Genomic DNA, 17,740 nt, shown 5'->3' with positions numbered 1-17,740 from the left:
GGATTAGCCAAACAGCTTCCATGGCTGTCAGCATGGGACCTAATAGAGTTCTTAGAGAGGGTGCTTTAGAGGCGCTGGTCCTGACAAGGAAAGCTTCTGTAATCTTGCCTTTGTTTAGAAATATGAACTTGGAAACCCTACTGCCGAGAGTGTCAGCAACCACGCTGATCCGAGGCCTTGGGCAAATTCATTTGAATTGCTTTGAAATTGGATATTCAAAATTCAATAAAAATAAGCCAGCCCGATGGTACAGCTGCGGCATTCCTCCCATCCAGCTGGGTAAGCCGCAATGATTTCCAGGCCTCGGACTCGCAAAGCCCGAGTGTGATGGGAAGATGAGCGCGGGAGCCGCCAGAGATCTCTTCCTGGCAGCGCGGCCCGCCGACGGCTCCCTGCCAGCCGACTCACGGAGCGGGGCTGGCTTTGGCACCACCAGGCGCCTCTCACTGGCCTGCCCGGGCAGGGACGCGTGGTGCCCGCCTCGGTGGTGGCCAGGGTCCAGGAGGAGGGAGTGCCTCAAGGGCAAATGGATGGGGTGTCAGAAAAACAATAAACTCACAACACTCCAGTTGTTCGGAGAGTGCCTGGACTTCCCAAATACTCCGCCACAGATCCAGGGCCAGCAGACACGTCTTCGGTGGGTTTAATTAAATTGTACGCAGATGTACAAACACCGTAATTTGCCCTTGAGCAAATGCTACTGCTCTTGCCTGTTAAGGGGGACGTGGCCTCCTGGACGGTGTTGTTCCTACCTTCTCTGGAAGGTTCCTCTTCACCCTGGTCCATTTGGAAAGGCTGTTTATTCTCACTTGCCCCTAAGACGGACGCTGAGTTCCTTTCTTTGTGATGGCGTATCGCCATTCCCAGTGAAAACTGTGAAATGCCTATTAGGCATGGACAGATGCAGGAGGAGATACAGGTAAACACACCCATACATATATGTGCGTACCCATTTAAAACACACTGATGTACATATATGCGTATACACTTATAGCTAGACAGACCAACCCGTGAGGAGAATTCATACATAAAAAGTGTCTTGTTACCCCTAAGGAGCCTGCTTGGCTTTCACAATCAGGTCCATCCTACAGCCTTGCATGAGTCTAGCCTCTTTTCTGCATTGGAATGTGCGTGTGCGTGTGCATGTGTGTGTGTGTGTGAAGCGCCTTGAGTCAGATTCCAAGAGAAATACATCCGTTAACCTTCTGATTGTCGTACTGGGCCACCCACAGCACCGTGCCTAAAGAGGGGTAATTGGAGCGTCCTCTTGCAGGGACATTGTTAGCGGCCCACTCCATTGGCCGGCCTTATACACCGCCAGCCACTCAAGGGCCAGCCGTGAAATTTAATTTGGACTTTTACAGACACATTCTGAATCCGAAATCTCAATAATAACTTTCCCTTTGCTCAGCCTTTTAACTGTGAAATTCAGTTGGGGAGTTTCGAAGCAGCAGGTAATGTCACAGCACTCCAGAGGGATTTTGCCAGAATTCTACTAAAGTGCTTGCAAGTGTCATTTCCATATTTAACTAATTTCAGTTTTTAATTAGCTCCATGTGAAAAATGAGAGTTCACGCTGAGCTCCTCTGTCAGCACAGACGCTTGTTTCCTTTCTAGGATCTCAGGACAATTAAGAAAAAAATAGTTGATGCTACAGTGCGTGTGATCATGCATAACTCTCCCAAGCCCTAGCTCCGTTCACTGACAGTGAGACGGTGGCACCGACCGGCCTGCCCTCCAGACGGAGAAAGAGCAGTTCGAAAAGGGGTTTCAGAGGCAGACCTGCGGATCCCAGATCTGAATGGTTTTTTAGCTGCAGAGAATGTATTCTCATCCCTGCGTTCTCCACAAGATGACCTGAGATCCGCCTTTGAGGGACCTCCGGATGAAATAGGTAACCCCCACAATGGCCTTCCTAAGGGAACGTGGGTTTCCCAGATGCCATCTGCGGGCTAAACTCTGGCATCCGGGTACCTTTAAGGTCATTCGATTTCAGATTCTTAAGGCTCTTGGCATCTGAAAGTAACTTCTTTCTGATTAAGTTTCAAAATGCAGTTCAGACATGGAAATTTGTTAATCCTACATTCAAAGTGTAAATTTACCACTTGGGACCAACATGCAAATGAAAAACTACATACTCTTCAAAAAAAAATGTATTGAGAGGTTCTGTTTTGCATAAACTGAAAAATATTTGATGTGATCAGGTTTCTGAAACAATTTCAAGGAAGCCAAAAAATGCAGGCCCTGCATTTCATTTGCATAGCATCCATGCTAATGGCATTATTTGTTTAAAAGAGAAGATTCGTTAAAAGTTTTGAAAATGATTAAAGTGGAAGAGTGTTTGACATTTGTCTTTAGTAGCAATTCCTGGAAATTGGTCTGGAAAGTAGAATCCTCCTCCTCCTCCTCCTCCTCCTCCTCCTTCTTCTTGTTCTTTTGTTTGTTTTTTGTTTTTTTCCGTGTGTTTTAGTGTTGGGTAATTATGCCCCATGGGCAGTGGACATCAACAGATGACGTGATGGTGAGAACACCAGGTATCTCCGACCGGGAATTGAAAATTGCAATCTCTGTGGCAAAGAGAAGCTTTGAGTACTGGATTTTGGGGGTTTGATTGGGGAGCAGAGTAGAATGCAAATTGACTTTCCTTCCATGTTCTCTTCTTGTCTCCTGGCTCGGCATGAGTTACAAGAGCAAACAAATTTGTGGATCAAGTAGGCTGGTTTTTTTGGTATAGAATTAGAAAAGCACGTGTCCTGTGGGTTGGCAGAAATTCCACCATTCAAGACTTATTTGTGTAAATTACACGTGAAAAGACGGAAGCAAGTTTTTGAACAGGAAAAGACCACCCAGAAGTTGTTTAAACTAAAATAACTGCCACAGGGAGTAGCATTATCCAGCAACGAAGGCTTAATTAGCCAACGAGCCTTGAGGTTGAGGTCTGGTCTCCCTGTTTGAGACAGCTCCCATCTCCGCTTGGAGGGTGTGATACCCCCTTCCCTGGTCTGTGATGGGGAGTGGAGTAATAAATTGAGAAGAAAAAAAAAAAAGAAACAACTTCTAAATCACAGTGGTCTGTTGAGTGATCTGGAGAAAGATTGCAGTGTGGATCTTCCACATTTCTTGGCTCTTCTCGAAGTGTGAACTCAGGTGAGCCTCTTCTGGATCTCTGGGGGTAGTTCCAACAACAAGAAGCTTGTCGTTCCATCAGGGGGTTTGGACTATGGTTCCTTTGAATGCTGAGGTTCCTTTGAATGCTATTGGAAATGCCAATAGCAGTCGGAAGCGGTGTCCCCCTAAACATTCATCCGCTGACACGGGGGTGAACAATCAGCGGTCCCGTATCAGAGAGCTCGTGTAATAGAACTGTAGGAGTGATGCTCATTCTAGAGGGTGAAGTCAGCCTGAGCAGCGGTGGGTGTGGAAGGTCACAGACTTGAGTCGGAAGGAGAAATGCAGACATGGACAGTATGTTCAGAGAATTTTATGTGAATTCTGGGTCTGACAACCAAGGGTAAAAACCATGGTTTTGTCACCAATTCCTTGAATCCTACACTTCCTAGCCATCTACTTACTCGTTAATTTATAAAACAGTTATTTTCTGGTGCAAATTAAGAGCCCAGGCTCCAGGATCCAGATGTTCAAGATCAAATGCCAGTTTTTCCGCTTACTAGCTACGTGAGCATAGACAGGATACTTTGCCTCTCCCTATGACTCAGTTTCCTCCTTATAAAATGGGCACAGTATTAGTTGTTGTTTTATAGGGGTTTTGTAAAGATTAAATGAGATCATTCTTAAGTAGCCCTTGGCACAGTGCTTGGCAAAGGAAGGAGCTAAATAAGACTTTTATGCGCTAGGTTCTGGGTGTAGAGAACCAGACATGCTTAATCATTACCCTTCCAGAAGATCCAGCAATACACCCAAATAGAACCACTCAGCATCTATTCAGGGGTCAATCAAGCTTCCAGTTTCTATATGAAATAAAGATATCAAATTAGGAGTATGGAATGGGACCATCTCAGCAAAAATAAACTAATGATCTAAAGCCACTTACTAAAATAATCCCTCCCATGGACAAAGTAGTCACATGTACACTTGCCAGAAAATTAACTACTACACCCTCCCACACACACCCCCCACACACACATGCATGCACACATGTGAGATGACCCAGAAGCACATGTCCCAGAAAGACTATAGAGAACCAAGTCACCCTCACCCAATGAGAGCTGGCTCCTAACCGTGATACAAAGCACAGGCTGTGTGGAAAGGACATGGAAGGTCAACTCTGAGATCATTGGCACTTCATTAAGGAGTTTATCCTAAGTGCATGGGGCTTTCCCAGGAAGAAGAAATATTGTCCTCTCCTTCAATCCAGACATGCTGCTAAGAAGCCTCTAGACCAGCTTTTTACTTCACTAAGCCTGTCATATAATTTACCTGAAGTTTTTCAGGCACCATCACTTCTGTTAACAGATTGGAGAACACAAAAGAAAAGTTGCTGAGCTCCACATCTTGCCTAGAACTGACCTCGTCCCTGCACTAGCTTTGTGTGTCCTAAATCCAAGGTTGGTTGTGTGTATACCCCCCAAATCCGAGTTCTTTCTTGGATACTTGGTACTGAAAAATTCACTCCTGATCACCAGAATAAGAAAGTGTGGTCTGAAGAAATATAAAATAGAACTGTTTGGTTTTCCTACTTTAAGAAGTATAATAGAACTTCAGCTCTGGACTGCTCTAACTTGTGCCAAGGATTCTAGCAGAGAATAAATCTCTATGTAAGTTTTGTTTGTTATTTTGCTTTTGTTTCTGGCTTTCTTGTTTTCCTGTGTGTGGAATGTTTCAGCAACTACTGTTTGTTCTTGCCGTCTGAGAAGTTCAACACATGGGTACTGTAGATTTATGTGGTACTAAGAAGACATCACCTATTACTTTGTGTAATAAACTTCCTTCCAGAAGGAAGAGAAAAAAGGGCTGTGCCTTGACTGCAGAGCAACGTTAGTAAATATTTATAAGAATTAACACCGTTGACAAAAATGGAGTTTGCAGAGATCTTCAGGTTCTAGATGTTTAGCCAAGACTAAGGAGCAACAGGCCTTACAAACTGGTTGTAGTGAGCCTGCTCAGAGGAGGGACCAACACCCAGCCTCAGAGCTGGGCACCAGCCAGCTAGTTAGCCTCATGCTGGCTTCCTCAGTATCAGATGTCTCCAGGAGCTTGGACGAGAGGGGAATCACAATTTGATCCTAGTTGAATTTTCTGATAAATTCCTTAAGTCCCACCCAGGAATCCGTGTGGTTGATAAAAAGAGTACCCTCGTGCTCTACAGAGGAAACAGTCAGATTCTCATCTGGGCAGAGAGCTATCCCAGCACATGATGGAGAAGAGGCTCAGGGGGAACCTCTGGGCTTGGACAATGCTTTTCTCTAGAACGAACTCTGTACCTCTTCACAATGTTAAACAACTTGCAGTAGACTCAACATGGGGAACCTGAATGGCTCACATAAGTTTCCTTGGTCACAGGGTTGGCAGGTTCCCTGTGGGATGCCCAGGTGAATCTGAGTTTTGCACAAATACCAAATAATGCTTTTTGTTTGAGTATGCCCCAAATATTGCCTGGGAAATTCAAATTGAACTGGCATCTTGTATTTTTATTGGCTGAATCTGGCAATTTTGCTGGGCAGCCAGGTCTGTACTCAACACTCCTTATGTCTTCTTCAAGTCAGCCCTTGCTCCCAGACAGAGTCCACAGTGTTACCTTTCCTTGCTGGCTGCAGCGACTCACCCAAGGAAGGCAGTGACCCCCAACCAAGACCACCAGAGTCCTTGCCTAGGATGTCTGTCAGTGACTTTGAAAAAATGAAGCTTTCTTTTCCTTGGAGGCCCGAGGGCGTGGGGATGTGAGTCTGGCAGTGTGCATGGCCATTGCCCCCGCCTCATGGAGAAAGCCCATTGAGAGATTAAAGCCAGGGCTTGACTGGCCTGCGGCTCCTTTACTTCCGTGAGCTATCTTCACAGCCTTCCAGTAACTTCCCTTCTCTGCTTAAGCCAGGTGAAGCTAACCCCTCCTGGTCCTAAGCCAATACATAGCTCAAATTCCTGAGTTGAGCCTCCTGGGAGTGCTTACAGGCAGGTATTTACAATAAGATCCCCCCACCAATAATGCTACCCCAGTGGGTCATCTGGTTTTGGGTGGCTCTGTGCCACCCAAGGAAGGGGGATCCCGTCACTCTGCCAAACAGAGCGGAGATTCCCCCAAGGCCCATCTGCCACTCAGTACCTCCACGGCCAGGGCTGACCAGTGAGCAGAGCAGGGAGCCTGCCCCTCTTGCCTTCTCAGAACTGCTGTCCAAAATACCTGCTCTCTAGAAATATCTCCCCTGCTACATGGCATCATGCCTAAAATTTCCACCCTTAGCGTTTATGCGTCCGGCTGAAATCGTTAATCTCCTCTATAATTGCACATCCATCAATGGTAGAAAATGTGCAGTTGTTAAAGGGAGGGCTAGGGGTGAATTCATATATCAAGTTCCAACAGATTTGTTTTAGGTTTTATTGAAGTGGCTGATAGTTTGGGAAGCCCTGCTCTGAGAGAATCAGACGGGAGTCCAGGAAACTTGCGTCGTGTTGGGAAAGCATTCGTGCATGGGACCCTGCTGAGCTGGGTGGTGGCAGTGAGCCTCTCTGATAACTGGTCATCTCAGGGGGGCAGAATGGACATAGAGCAGATACTGGGAGAAGAGCAGACATGCTAAAAAGAAACTTTACCTGCTTTTCCATTTCTCTTTGGCCCAAGTGTGGGTCTGGCATTTTCTCCATCTTTCCGCCCTGGCTTGGATGTCTCTTTTCCATCTGACATCTTCCAGACTGTCTCCGACATCCTGCCAATGTGGACGGAGACATAGTGCACTCAGAGGGAGGGTCTGGGCTCCCCTTCTCCCCTCTCACGGAAATAGACAAGGGAAGCTTGTTCCTTCCATCAGGTTCCTTTTCCCTAATTGCTGTCAGCCTTGCTTCACACAAGACCAGTGGTGCTCAGACCTGAGCATCCACCAGAATCACCTCCAGGGCTGTTGGTCCATAAGATACCGGGGCCGCCCCCCTGCTGAAGTTTCTGATTTGCACCTCTGGAAAGGGGTCCAATAATTTGTACTTCTAACAAGTGCTCAGGGGATGCGGCCAGTGCCCATCTGGGAACCACAGCCCAAAACTGCTGACCTGGACTGTGAACTTTTTGAGGGTGACAGTGTCTGAGTCACGCCTGCATGCCCAGAGCCTAACTGAGCACTGGGCGCGTTAGGAAATGCTTACTAACACAGCTCTCCCGTGCGACACAAGCCTTTGTCCTATTACAGTGCCGAGGCCCATCACGTGAGCACCCTGAATTTGCAGTGATATCAGGTTAAATGCAGAAAATATTGCCATTTAATGCAGTTTTATGTAGTGGCTCTCCAGAATATTAACATAGAAGATTCAAGGCAGCAATCTCAGTACAAAGAGGGAGGTTTGAGGGCTTTCCTGGAAGCTACATTTGCATAGGAAATACCCAGTTTTTACTTAGATTGTATATTTGTGGTTACTTTGGAGTAGGTTGGTGGAAATCATGAAGCATTCTCTTTCCCACCCCAACTGCACCTCCCAACCGCTGTTTGGTGTCGCCGGTGACATCACACGAGCACGAAATTTGTGATTCAGGTCAGCAGGTCTGAGGTTCCTCTTTAAAGCATGACTCTGAAAGGACAGCTTCAAGTCAGGGCAGGAAGGTGGAAGCGAATGAGATCAGGGATCTGGGTTTCTCAAAAATGACGTGCAGCCTCCCTGCCGAGGTATTTAACCCCTCTGGGTCTCTGGAACCTCTTCTGTAATGAGCCTGGAGGACATAATCCCTATTTTCCTACACAGGTTTCTGTAGATTTAATTCGGAAGTCAGGCCATCTCCAGGTTAGGCATGGACTCTTTGTTCCTAACCCTAGCCATCTGGAATCTGAAAGATGCTTGTCTCCAGACAGACAATGTTATTTCCGACCAGTCCATAGAACTGCTACTGCTCGTTGAGCTCTTAACTCTGTTTCCAGCTAAGCTAAATGCTATGCCTGCCTGGTTTTAACACTCCCATTTTGCAGATCAGGAAACTGAGGGTCTGAGAGATCAAAAAGCGAAACGCACACTTTCCCAGAGACTCACAGAGACTGTGGGCCAAGGCCTCAACCTGGATTTGAAGCCAGATCTGCTTGTTTCCAAAGCTACTCTAATCAACACGCTCTGTTGTTTCCACAAAAGTGTGCTTTACCCAGGGTGCCTGAAATGCAGATTCTAGCCTTCAGATATAAGACAGCATTCCTTTTTTGACATTTGTTCTGGAAGAGGCAGAAAACATTGCATTTAAGAGCTTTAAGCCAGGGTCCCCAAGTTTAAAACCCTGCTCTTCCACTATTGACATAAAGACCTTAAACGAGTTACTGAATCTCTCTCCCGTAGTTTCTTCAGCTATAAATGTGGCTATGATGAAAGTCTTTAGCTCTGTTGTATTAAGTGATTAATGTATTTAAATTAAACCATGTGAAGTTACTGGTATTTTATAATATTTGATCTACCAAAAATGACAATTTCATGTGTATGTATTTGAAGTTTTTAGAAGAGCATTCTTGCATATAGTAAGCATCGTGTTAGTGTTGGCTGTCACTCTTACCTAACATTGCTTTGAGGGTTTGCGATATCTGAGGAACAGTGAGTAAGTGTTCAACAACCACTAGTGAATTCATGAATGAACTAGAAGTTGTGATGCCCAAGAACACATCTGTGGTGGTGTGGGCTATGGAGACCCTTCCCCCGCAGGACTGGTAGAAGGCAGGTGGGCAGGATAGGGCTCTTGGATTCTAACAGATGCCAGACTCTCTTGGCATCACCTCGCCTAAGATAGGAGAGCGTTCAGCAGGAAGGACTGACCCCATGGATGCAGCCTCCCTGAAGCAACGTTTGATGCTCTGGCATCAAATCCCACAAGGTGGGAGGGGTGGGAGGTTAGGTCTTATGTTTGCCTTGTGTATTGCTTCTACACAGCTAGGAAGGAATACGAGGCAGGCACGGGGAACCTTCTTTCCAGCCTGTCCTCTGCGGCTACTCCTTTGTTAGACTTTGTTAGACCACCATAGAGGACAACACAAATAATACTTGGTCTGTGGGGACAAAGAGACAAATGCTGTAAACTCACATTTCCCTGTACGGCGAGCATACCACTTCTGGCACACGCGGAGGAGGACCTCATGTGGCGTGTGGGCACATGGCTTGATTTCAATAGTTACATGTTTACTTTAATGTATCACAAAGACTTATAGCTAATACATCAAGTGTTTTATTTCACAGACACTATTTTGGAATGAGGCTAAATGGGTTAGATTTTTTAAATATGCTAAGGAATTTATCGTACACGGGGAGCTCAGATTTAGTAAGAATCGTGAACATGATTCTTTTTTTTTTAATTTTTTATTTTTTATAAACATATATTTTTATCCCCAGGGGTACAGGTCTGTGAATCACCAGGTTTACACACTTCACAGCACTCACCAAAGCCCATACCCTCCCCCATGTCTATAATCCCACCCCCTTCTTCCAACCCCCCTCCCCCCAGCAACCCTCAGTTTGTTTTGTGAGATTAAGAGTCACTTATGGTTTGTCTCCCTCCCAATTCCATCTTGTTTCATTGATTCCCCTCGCACACATACTGCTCGTGAACATGATCCTTTTTTTTTTTTTTAAAGATTTTATTTATTTATTTGACAGAGAGAGAGATCACAAGTAGAGATCACAAGTAGGCAGAGAGACAGGCAGAGAGAGAGGAAGGGAAGCAGGCCCCCCGCCGAGCAGGGAGCCCGATGCGGGACTCGATCCCAGGACCCTGAGATCATGACCTGAGCCGAAAGCAGCGGCTTAACCCCCTGAGCCACCCAGGCGCCCCACGTGAACATGATTCTTAAACACTAAGGTGAGGGAGACCCTGGCTGGGGTTTCAGATCCATCTGCACAAGCCTGGTGCTGACACTCAGCAGCTGTGTGAGAGTGGGCAAAGTATCGCTCTAAGCCTCAGTTTCCCAATCTGGAAAGTGGGAATAATAGTTCCTACTTCCAAAGGTGATTGGGGGCAGGGGGTTTGATCAAAGGAGAAATGCCTCAAAAGCAGGTAGTAACTGAGAGCTTGGCACAGCCTAAGAATTCCATAGGTATTTGCGATTATTATTACCATTATTCCTCTGATCCTGGTACACTATAAGAACTTGGTTAATTCGATGTTTTTAAACACAAGTTTTCAAACCACTGTTTCATTCAGGAAATATTTCTTGAACACCTCTGTGTTTAGACCTTGTTGCCAGTTGCAAATTCAAAACCGGGGGATGAAGATTCACTCTCATCTGTCAAGGTGCTCCCAGCCCAGAGTTTGATGCAGGGAGAGCTAGGTTGATCAGTAAATAAGTCATTATCATCTAAAGCCATAAATACTGTGAAGGGAGGATACAAAATATCCTGGAAGCACGGAGGAGGAGATGAGCCTAGGCGAACCCTGCTAGGCCACAGTAGTCTAGAACTACTCTGTTTAGTAGCTACAGGTGGCTACTGAGCATTTGAAACTTGCTCAGAGAGACTGAAGAACTGAATTTTTCATTTTATTTTGCTGTAATTAATGTAAATTTTGAAACTGAAGCAGTAGAAAATATTTTTCTACTTAACACACATTTGTTATTTTGGAACGACCACATTTCGTTTTAACCATTGAAGATTTAGCATCTATGTTGAGATAGGCCCTAAGTATAAAACACAAACCAGATTTAGAATACACAGGGGGAAAAAAAGAAGTAAAATACCTCATTAATGATTGTTAGGTTGGTTGCATATTGAACTAATAATATTTTGGATATATTGGGTTACCAAACATAGTATTAAATTTGTGTTTACTTATTAATGTGGTTACTAGAAAATTTTAAATGGCATATGTGGCTTGTGTTCTATTTCTGTTGGACCAGAAGCAGAGTACAGTGACATTGAGTCAAGAACCGGGGAAGTTTAGAGGTGAAACCCAACTCTGACTCTCTTGAATGATTCTGATAGTTCTAGAGCAAAGCTCAGAGGATCTGAGGACACTGGTTAGGAGGCTGTTCCTTGCCAGGGGTTTAAGGGGGGAGCGCTGTGGAAGGACAGTGGTGTCTCTGAGAATTAGTCCTAACTGTGGGAACTCCGTAGAGTTGCCAGATTTAACAAAATGTTTACAACAGCAACAACCAGCACCTCTCAACCTTGGGCATGTCACGTATCTGCAACAAGCCTCAGTCACTTTATCTGTAAAGTAGGGACAATGAAATACCTACCTCATTAGTGTCCTGTATTAAAGATCAGCTGAAATCAGGTAAGAACAGTAGACCAGTAGAGGACACATGTAGGAACTTAAGCCTAAAAGAGCTAAGTAATGAAAACAGGTGGGGGAACTTCACAAACGTGTTCAACTTTCTGGAACTCTGAGCATGCAGGTCAGGGAGAATCTCTCTCCCAGGCTGGTATCAGAGGAGACACCATCCCCCAACTGTAGGTGAATTGGGTTGTACCTGGATTAAGATCTTCCAGAGATTGAGGGGGATGGGGGGAGCGCAAGCCAAAAAGAGGAGGGAGGTTAATAATGAACAATGTCGAACGTCTTTCTGCTGTCATCACAGTGCTTTGTATAAGCCAAAGTGCCAGAGCAGTTACAATGTTGCTACCTGTTGAGAGAAATATGTACCTTTAGCGGGAAAGAAATGTGTGGGACTTGAGTGTCACATAAAACCCCTGAAATTAGCTCTATTAAGTAAATTGTCACAAACTCAAAATAAGTTTAATTGTGTCATTTATCTAATTGCAGATGAAAATGTGGTTCTTTTTTTATGCATACAGGTGGCTTGCTTTCCAAAAAGGAAGCATCCTTTTTTTTTTTTTCTTCCAGATAAGCTTTCCCTCAGTAAGAAGTTGACCATGTTGATGTTAAAAATATCGTCGGACCAGGACTACCGCATTCCTGGGATTTTTATCTCCCACTGTGTCATCAGGCTCTGAGAGATAGAACTAATTTTTTAATGCAATGTTTCTTTCCATTAGGATCAAGTCTAAAATGTTTCAGGTTAGGCATATGAAATCCACTTGACTAAAAAACCAGTTAAGAGAAAGATCAAGCCCAATTTGCTAATACAAGATTTCTTATTTCTGAGTTAAAAAAAAAAAAAATCCTTGAAAGAACCATGTCAAAAATTAAAAATTGAAAGGAACACTGGCAGCCTCCCCGTGTGCCTAATTTGGCTTTGCTGAACAAATGACCAAATTGACATGAGAATTACATACAGGATTTGCTCAGCATCCTTATTTCTTTAATTCATTTCTCACTCCTGAAATATCGCCAACTTCACGTGCAGGAGGGAGCCGTGTCTATATTGACCATGGCGTCCTCGGACCAGGTGGAATTAGAAAAATGATGATTTTAGATTCTTGTTGTGAATGAGCTTTTGCAGTAGAAGTAATTTGTCATAGAAACCCAATGTAATGAAGTCAGGATCAGGAGGGATCAGGGTGCTCCTTTTGTTAACCAGTTTATAAACAAGTTATTTTTGCTCATCTCTAGCAAATAGGAGTAATAAAACTTTTAAGCAGGGGAGAGAAGGAGGCTTCACTGCAGTCCCCTCATTTTCTCTGATTAGACATTGCATTGCCCATAGATCTCAGAATTCTCTGTCTTTAAGGAGATAGAAAAGGACAGTAGAGAGAGCCCCAGAGAGTCAGGAGACCAAAGTTCAAATCCTGGCTTAGCTGGTCATCGATTGTCTTGAGCTTGGGCTAGTCATTTCATGAAAGCGAGGCTCAAGGTCACAACCATCTGTACAAAGTCTGGACCAGATGACCTGCGAGCCCATCGTGACTGTGGCTCTGCCATTCTGATGCGTTACAGAAAAAAAGGAGCCAAAAAGGTTTCTCTGAAAGGGGATTCAGGCAAATGGGGGAAGAATATCTGGATGAATATACACCCCCAGTCTTCACTGGTGCTTGGAGTTGGGCTGACATCTGTCCTGCTATGAGCTGGAATGGTGCGGTGCTCAGGTGTTAGGTGTCGGGCTCAAGTTCGAGTCCCACCTCTGCCACTTACCAGCTGCATGTTACTCCAGCTCTATGAACCTCATTGTCTTCATCTGCAAAATGGGTGCCTGGCACACACTAAGGGCTCAATTAAACATTAGTTACTATGGCTTTCGTTGTAATGACAAAATGACCCAAGACCCAGTAAAAAGTGACACATTTCTTAAGTGCCTCCTATGTGTCTGATACTACCAGACTCCTGCCTCCTTTACACTGACAACACCCCTATAAGGTCTGTTTGATCACCCCTCTTCCCATAGTGACATAATTACAGTGGCTGAAAGTGCATGTTTGGTTCTATAATCAGTTGCCCCACATACCAGCCCTCTCAATGCGGGCGACTTTCCCACACCGCCTCCAGTGTCTCATCTATAAAATGGGAATAATAATAGTAACTACTCTAGGCTTATTGCAAAGGGCAAATAAGATAATGCATGTAGAGTTCTTAACACAATGTTAGACCTGGAGGCCGTACTTTTCAAAAATGCTAACTTTTTATTCTAGCTAAGGAGAGTTGAAGCTCAGAGAGGTCAGTCCGTTTGCACAAGGTCATCCACTTATAAGCAGTGGTGTGGGGATTCGAACCCTGGTAGGAATGGGTCTATTCTCTCAAAGACCCAGAATAGGGAGATGGTTCCTCCTTTCCCCTTTTCCTAAGGCACCCCTGGCTTTGCTGCCGGCTTCAGGCTACTTGTCTGGAAGCTCCAGAGTTCCATCAGAAGGCTCCCTGGAAGCAGTCTGATGGGGTCTGCCCAGGAACTCAGGAAGGGAAATGAATCCAGATGTGCTTTTCCTCCTTTGCTGCAGCAGAGAGAAGCGACATCCCCTCAGAGTACGGCCAGTTCCCTAACCGCCACCTCCCTGACCCCCCCTCCCCACTGCCTCTTGCGAAGCCTCTTTTTCACGGGAGAGTTCCCCCTCTTTGTTCCAGCACACATTGCACATCTACCAATCAATATAACATCTTATCCTCTAAAACATTCATAATGTCTGCTTCCTATGATTCCGGTGGCCACATACCGCGTGCAGCCTGCGTTGCCTTTCCTTTGTAGTAAGTAGTCTTGCGGACCAGCCCCCTCTTTAACGGGGCTGCTGGTTGCTGTTCTTTAAAGAAAGACAAATATTGTTTGGGTTGTCAACACTGAATGACAAGCTTCGGAGGGAGAAGAAAGATGCGTTTGGTGTATGTGTGTGGATCGTGGGGATGTGTTTTGCTATCACAAACGCTCTTAAAATCCAAGACCATGATTTATTTGCTGAATAAAACCTACCGATATTATCATTCTCTAAAGGTGTGTTGATCACATGGGTCCTTTCTTAGAGAAAGAAAGACTTTTATTTTATTTCCTTCCTGGGAAAAATAGCAGCAGGAAAGGGTTAGTCTGGGTCGGAAATGATCCCGTGTGTGGCGAGTGGCTCCAGGCGTGTGTTTATCTGCCTGAGGATGAGCTGGCTCAGTGGACAATGGGATGCCTGGCCAGCACCGCCAGTCCTCCCGGGAGCATTCCTGGAGACTCTGCACATGGAAGACAGTGGCTGTGAGCATGTCAGTCTGTCTTACGGATCGATCTGCCTGGTGATGCCGAGAGCAAAGGGCCTTGTTAGAGGTCACCTGGGCACACCAGCCGCCACACCCTGCAGTGTCCAGAGTCGCCTCCCACAGCACAACTAACACGGCAGCGGGTGTGACTCCAAGGGTAGGAGCTAGACCAGCGGTGCAGAGGGTTGTGGAGGAGGCGTGCATCCTAAAGCTGCAAGGAGCCCCATTTGTTTCCTCCCAACAGAGGAATTGATTAATCTCGTACCACTTCCCACTTGCTATACTATCCTGAGCCTGTCATGAGAGTAGATGAATGCAGCAGTCCCTCCATGTGGATTCTTCTTGTCTCGAGAACACACTGCTCCCTGGTCTCAGAGCTGCCTCACGCAACTGTCACCTTGTTCTCCTGGCAGACAGGCAGGAGGGGACAGAAAGCCTCTGTGCTTTTGTGAGGGACTAGAATTAGGAAGGCAGAGACAAAATCCCTGTTTTAGTTAGCACCATGGCTGTAAGATGAGAGAGTACAGGTAGAAGTGTGAATGCAGGTGTATTTCCCCAAAGCCCCCCTCTCATCTGCAGTGGTTCTGCCAGGACTCTGGTATCCTATCTGTGACTCATGCTTCCTCTCCAGTGGTATTCCCCCGGCCATGAGCTTTGCAACCATTTTGGAAGCTGCAAGCTGGAAGTTGGATACAGGCAAGTAACTTTTCGGAGCATTCTTGGGAGATAGGTACACAAATCCCATTACTGGTAAAGGGATTTGTGGGCATAACTTCCCTGCAGTGCTTTGAAAATTCATTCCTTTCGATGTATTGCAATACAGTTTGGGCGGGGGGCGTGGAATAAGAGAAATCACTTCACCAAGGTGTGGTTTGAAAGGGATTTTTTTTTTAACTCCTTAAGATTTAAATTTTTTAAACTCCTTAAGACTTAAGGCATTTCCGAGAATATCCCACGTGGTTTTGTTTGTATCTCTTCTTTTAGGCAGAAGGTAATTTTGGCACTGAGAGCGTTCCTAAAAAGGATACCATTAACCCCCTGCAATGGACCCCCTCCTCTTTGAGGAGAAAGCACCGTACTCTACCACATCCCCAAAGGCTGATAAGCAAACTGACCAAGGAAAAAGTCACCAAGCGTATTGATCATTAGCCTGCCTGACTGCAAACTGAGGCTGCCAAACAGACTTATTTTCTATTGACATTCGCGATTCCTCTAAGTTAAATAGCAAGCTGGTCGCTGACCAAGGACAGAGGTTTATTAGAAGACTAATGACTGCTTACAAAGGGAGGTGTCTATTGCTGAGTGAGCCCCGACAATATTTAGTAGGTAATTCTGTGCCCACTGCCCTGTTCAGTCTTTGCTAAGGAGTGGTTTGCTTAGAGAATTTGGGGCCTAATTGGCCACCAGTGAGGACTCTGAGTAAGTTACTAGCAGGATAGTATAGGGGTTGGGAGCTCTGTCTCTGCAGCTACAAACGTCTGGGTGTAAATTCCAGATTTCCCAGTTACTGGCTGTGGATCTTGAGCAAGTCACTCACCTGCCTGAGCTTCAGTTTCCTTATCTGTAATGTAAATTACATTATCACATCCTAGAGTGAGAATGGAAATAAATGGGCTTTCATCCTCTTTAGAATCTTCCAGAGCCATCTGATCTGGCAAAGCCTCTCCAGGGGTACCCAGTCCCCACTAGCCCCCTTCCCCGTCACCCTGCACTCTCCTTTCCCACTGACCCTACGCCAACCTCAAACACGGTTCCCCAGATGTCAGCCTGAAATGCTTTCTCACTTCCTTTGGGCTTTGGCTCCAGTCCTTCCACCCTTGACCAGTCTACATCTAAACAGAAAAACTTGCAGTTACTCACCCCCATGCCCTGGCATGCCCCACCCTATTCATGCTCTGCTTTTCACTGGTATGAGTGTGGTTTCTATGTCTCCCACTAGAATGTAAGTTCCGTGAGAGCAAGGAACTTTGTTAACTGCTTTATTCCTGGACCCTAGAACATACCCGACGCACAGTAGGTGCTCAAGAAACATTTGCCAAATGATAAGTAATGAATAAATGATGCAATTAACATAATTAGCCCAATCCCTGGCACATTGCCAAAGTAAATGTTAATTGTCACCATCATCATTGAGTAGGCTCATTTGCATGTGTTAATTTTCACTACTGCTTGCAAAAGTGCCTTTGCAGATTGCCTGTGCAAGTTCAGGGTGAGCATTTGTGCCTCTGAGTCCTGATTATTCCACTGTGGTTCTCTCCTCTCAGCAGTGGCACTTTTGGAATTGGCTACACTTCCCACGGGAGTCCTGGCACTGTTGTCTAAATTGGCTGCTGTGGGGTGGGGGTGGGGGGGCAGGGAGCCCCAGCCGACTTGGTCTCTGAAGGAGCTTTGCCATGGTCTCTAAGGCCCTTGTGAATCTGGCCACGCGCTGAGCCACAAGAACCAGCAGGCAAGGCTCCCTCCTCCTGCTTCCTGAGCCCTGCGTGGCCTCCAGGCTTCCATTTTCAAAGGGAAAGCCCAATCTCTTCCTCCGGTTATGTATCGACAAGCCTGATCTTTAAAGACACCCCCTGCTCCTGGAGGCCTGCTCAGCAAACACAGAGCATCCGTGGCCCCCGTGTTTGCCCTCTTTGACAAGCAGGGGCTGAGCAGCTCTCTGGGAAGCTCTGTTGACATATTGATTGACTCTCTTGTCAGGTTGATCCTCTACCAGCCAATGAACATGGAAGGTTCTAAGTGGCACCCAGCAGGGCCCACACATACCCTAATTACTATTTCAGACAGCCCCCATTCCAAGCTGCCCCTATTCGGGGCCTAACATCTCTGGTCCTGCGGTTGCTGGGGGATTCTGGTACCTGCAGGCAACCTTTCCCCTTGAATCTTCCCTTCTTCCCTCTCGGGGCATTTCTCCTAGAGCCTCTCCGGCACAAACACAGGCCACCTCGCTAAGGAAATACCACCCAGACTCCAAGTGGGTCTGTTTATTATTCTTGCTGAAATCTGGGATCTGTGTGTGGTCTGTCCACCCTGCCTTGGTTCACTTTCAACATTGATGAAAGT

The 17,740-nt window shown here is 45.8% G+C and overlaps 1 protein-coding gene across 9 annotated transcripts in view; it reads left to right on the top strand.

Moving 5' to 3' along the window:
• TENM2 (teneurin transmembrane protein 2) overlaps positions 1-17,740 on the top strand; it is a 1,882,184-nt gene that overhangs the window by 1,642,489 nt on the left and 221,955 nt on the right. The window lies entirely within an intron of this gene.

This window comes from Mustela nivalis, assembly GCF_964662115.1.
Source record: "Mustela nivalis genome assembly, chromosome: 3".
NCBI lineage: Eukaryota > Metazoa > Chordata > Mammalia > Carnivora > Mustelidae > Mustela > Mustela nivalis.
This window is presented reverse-complemented; position numbering and strand designations above follow the sequence as displayed.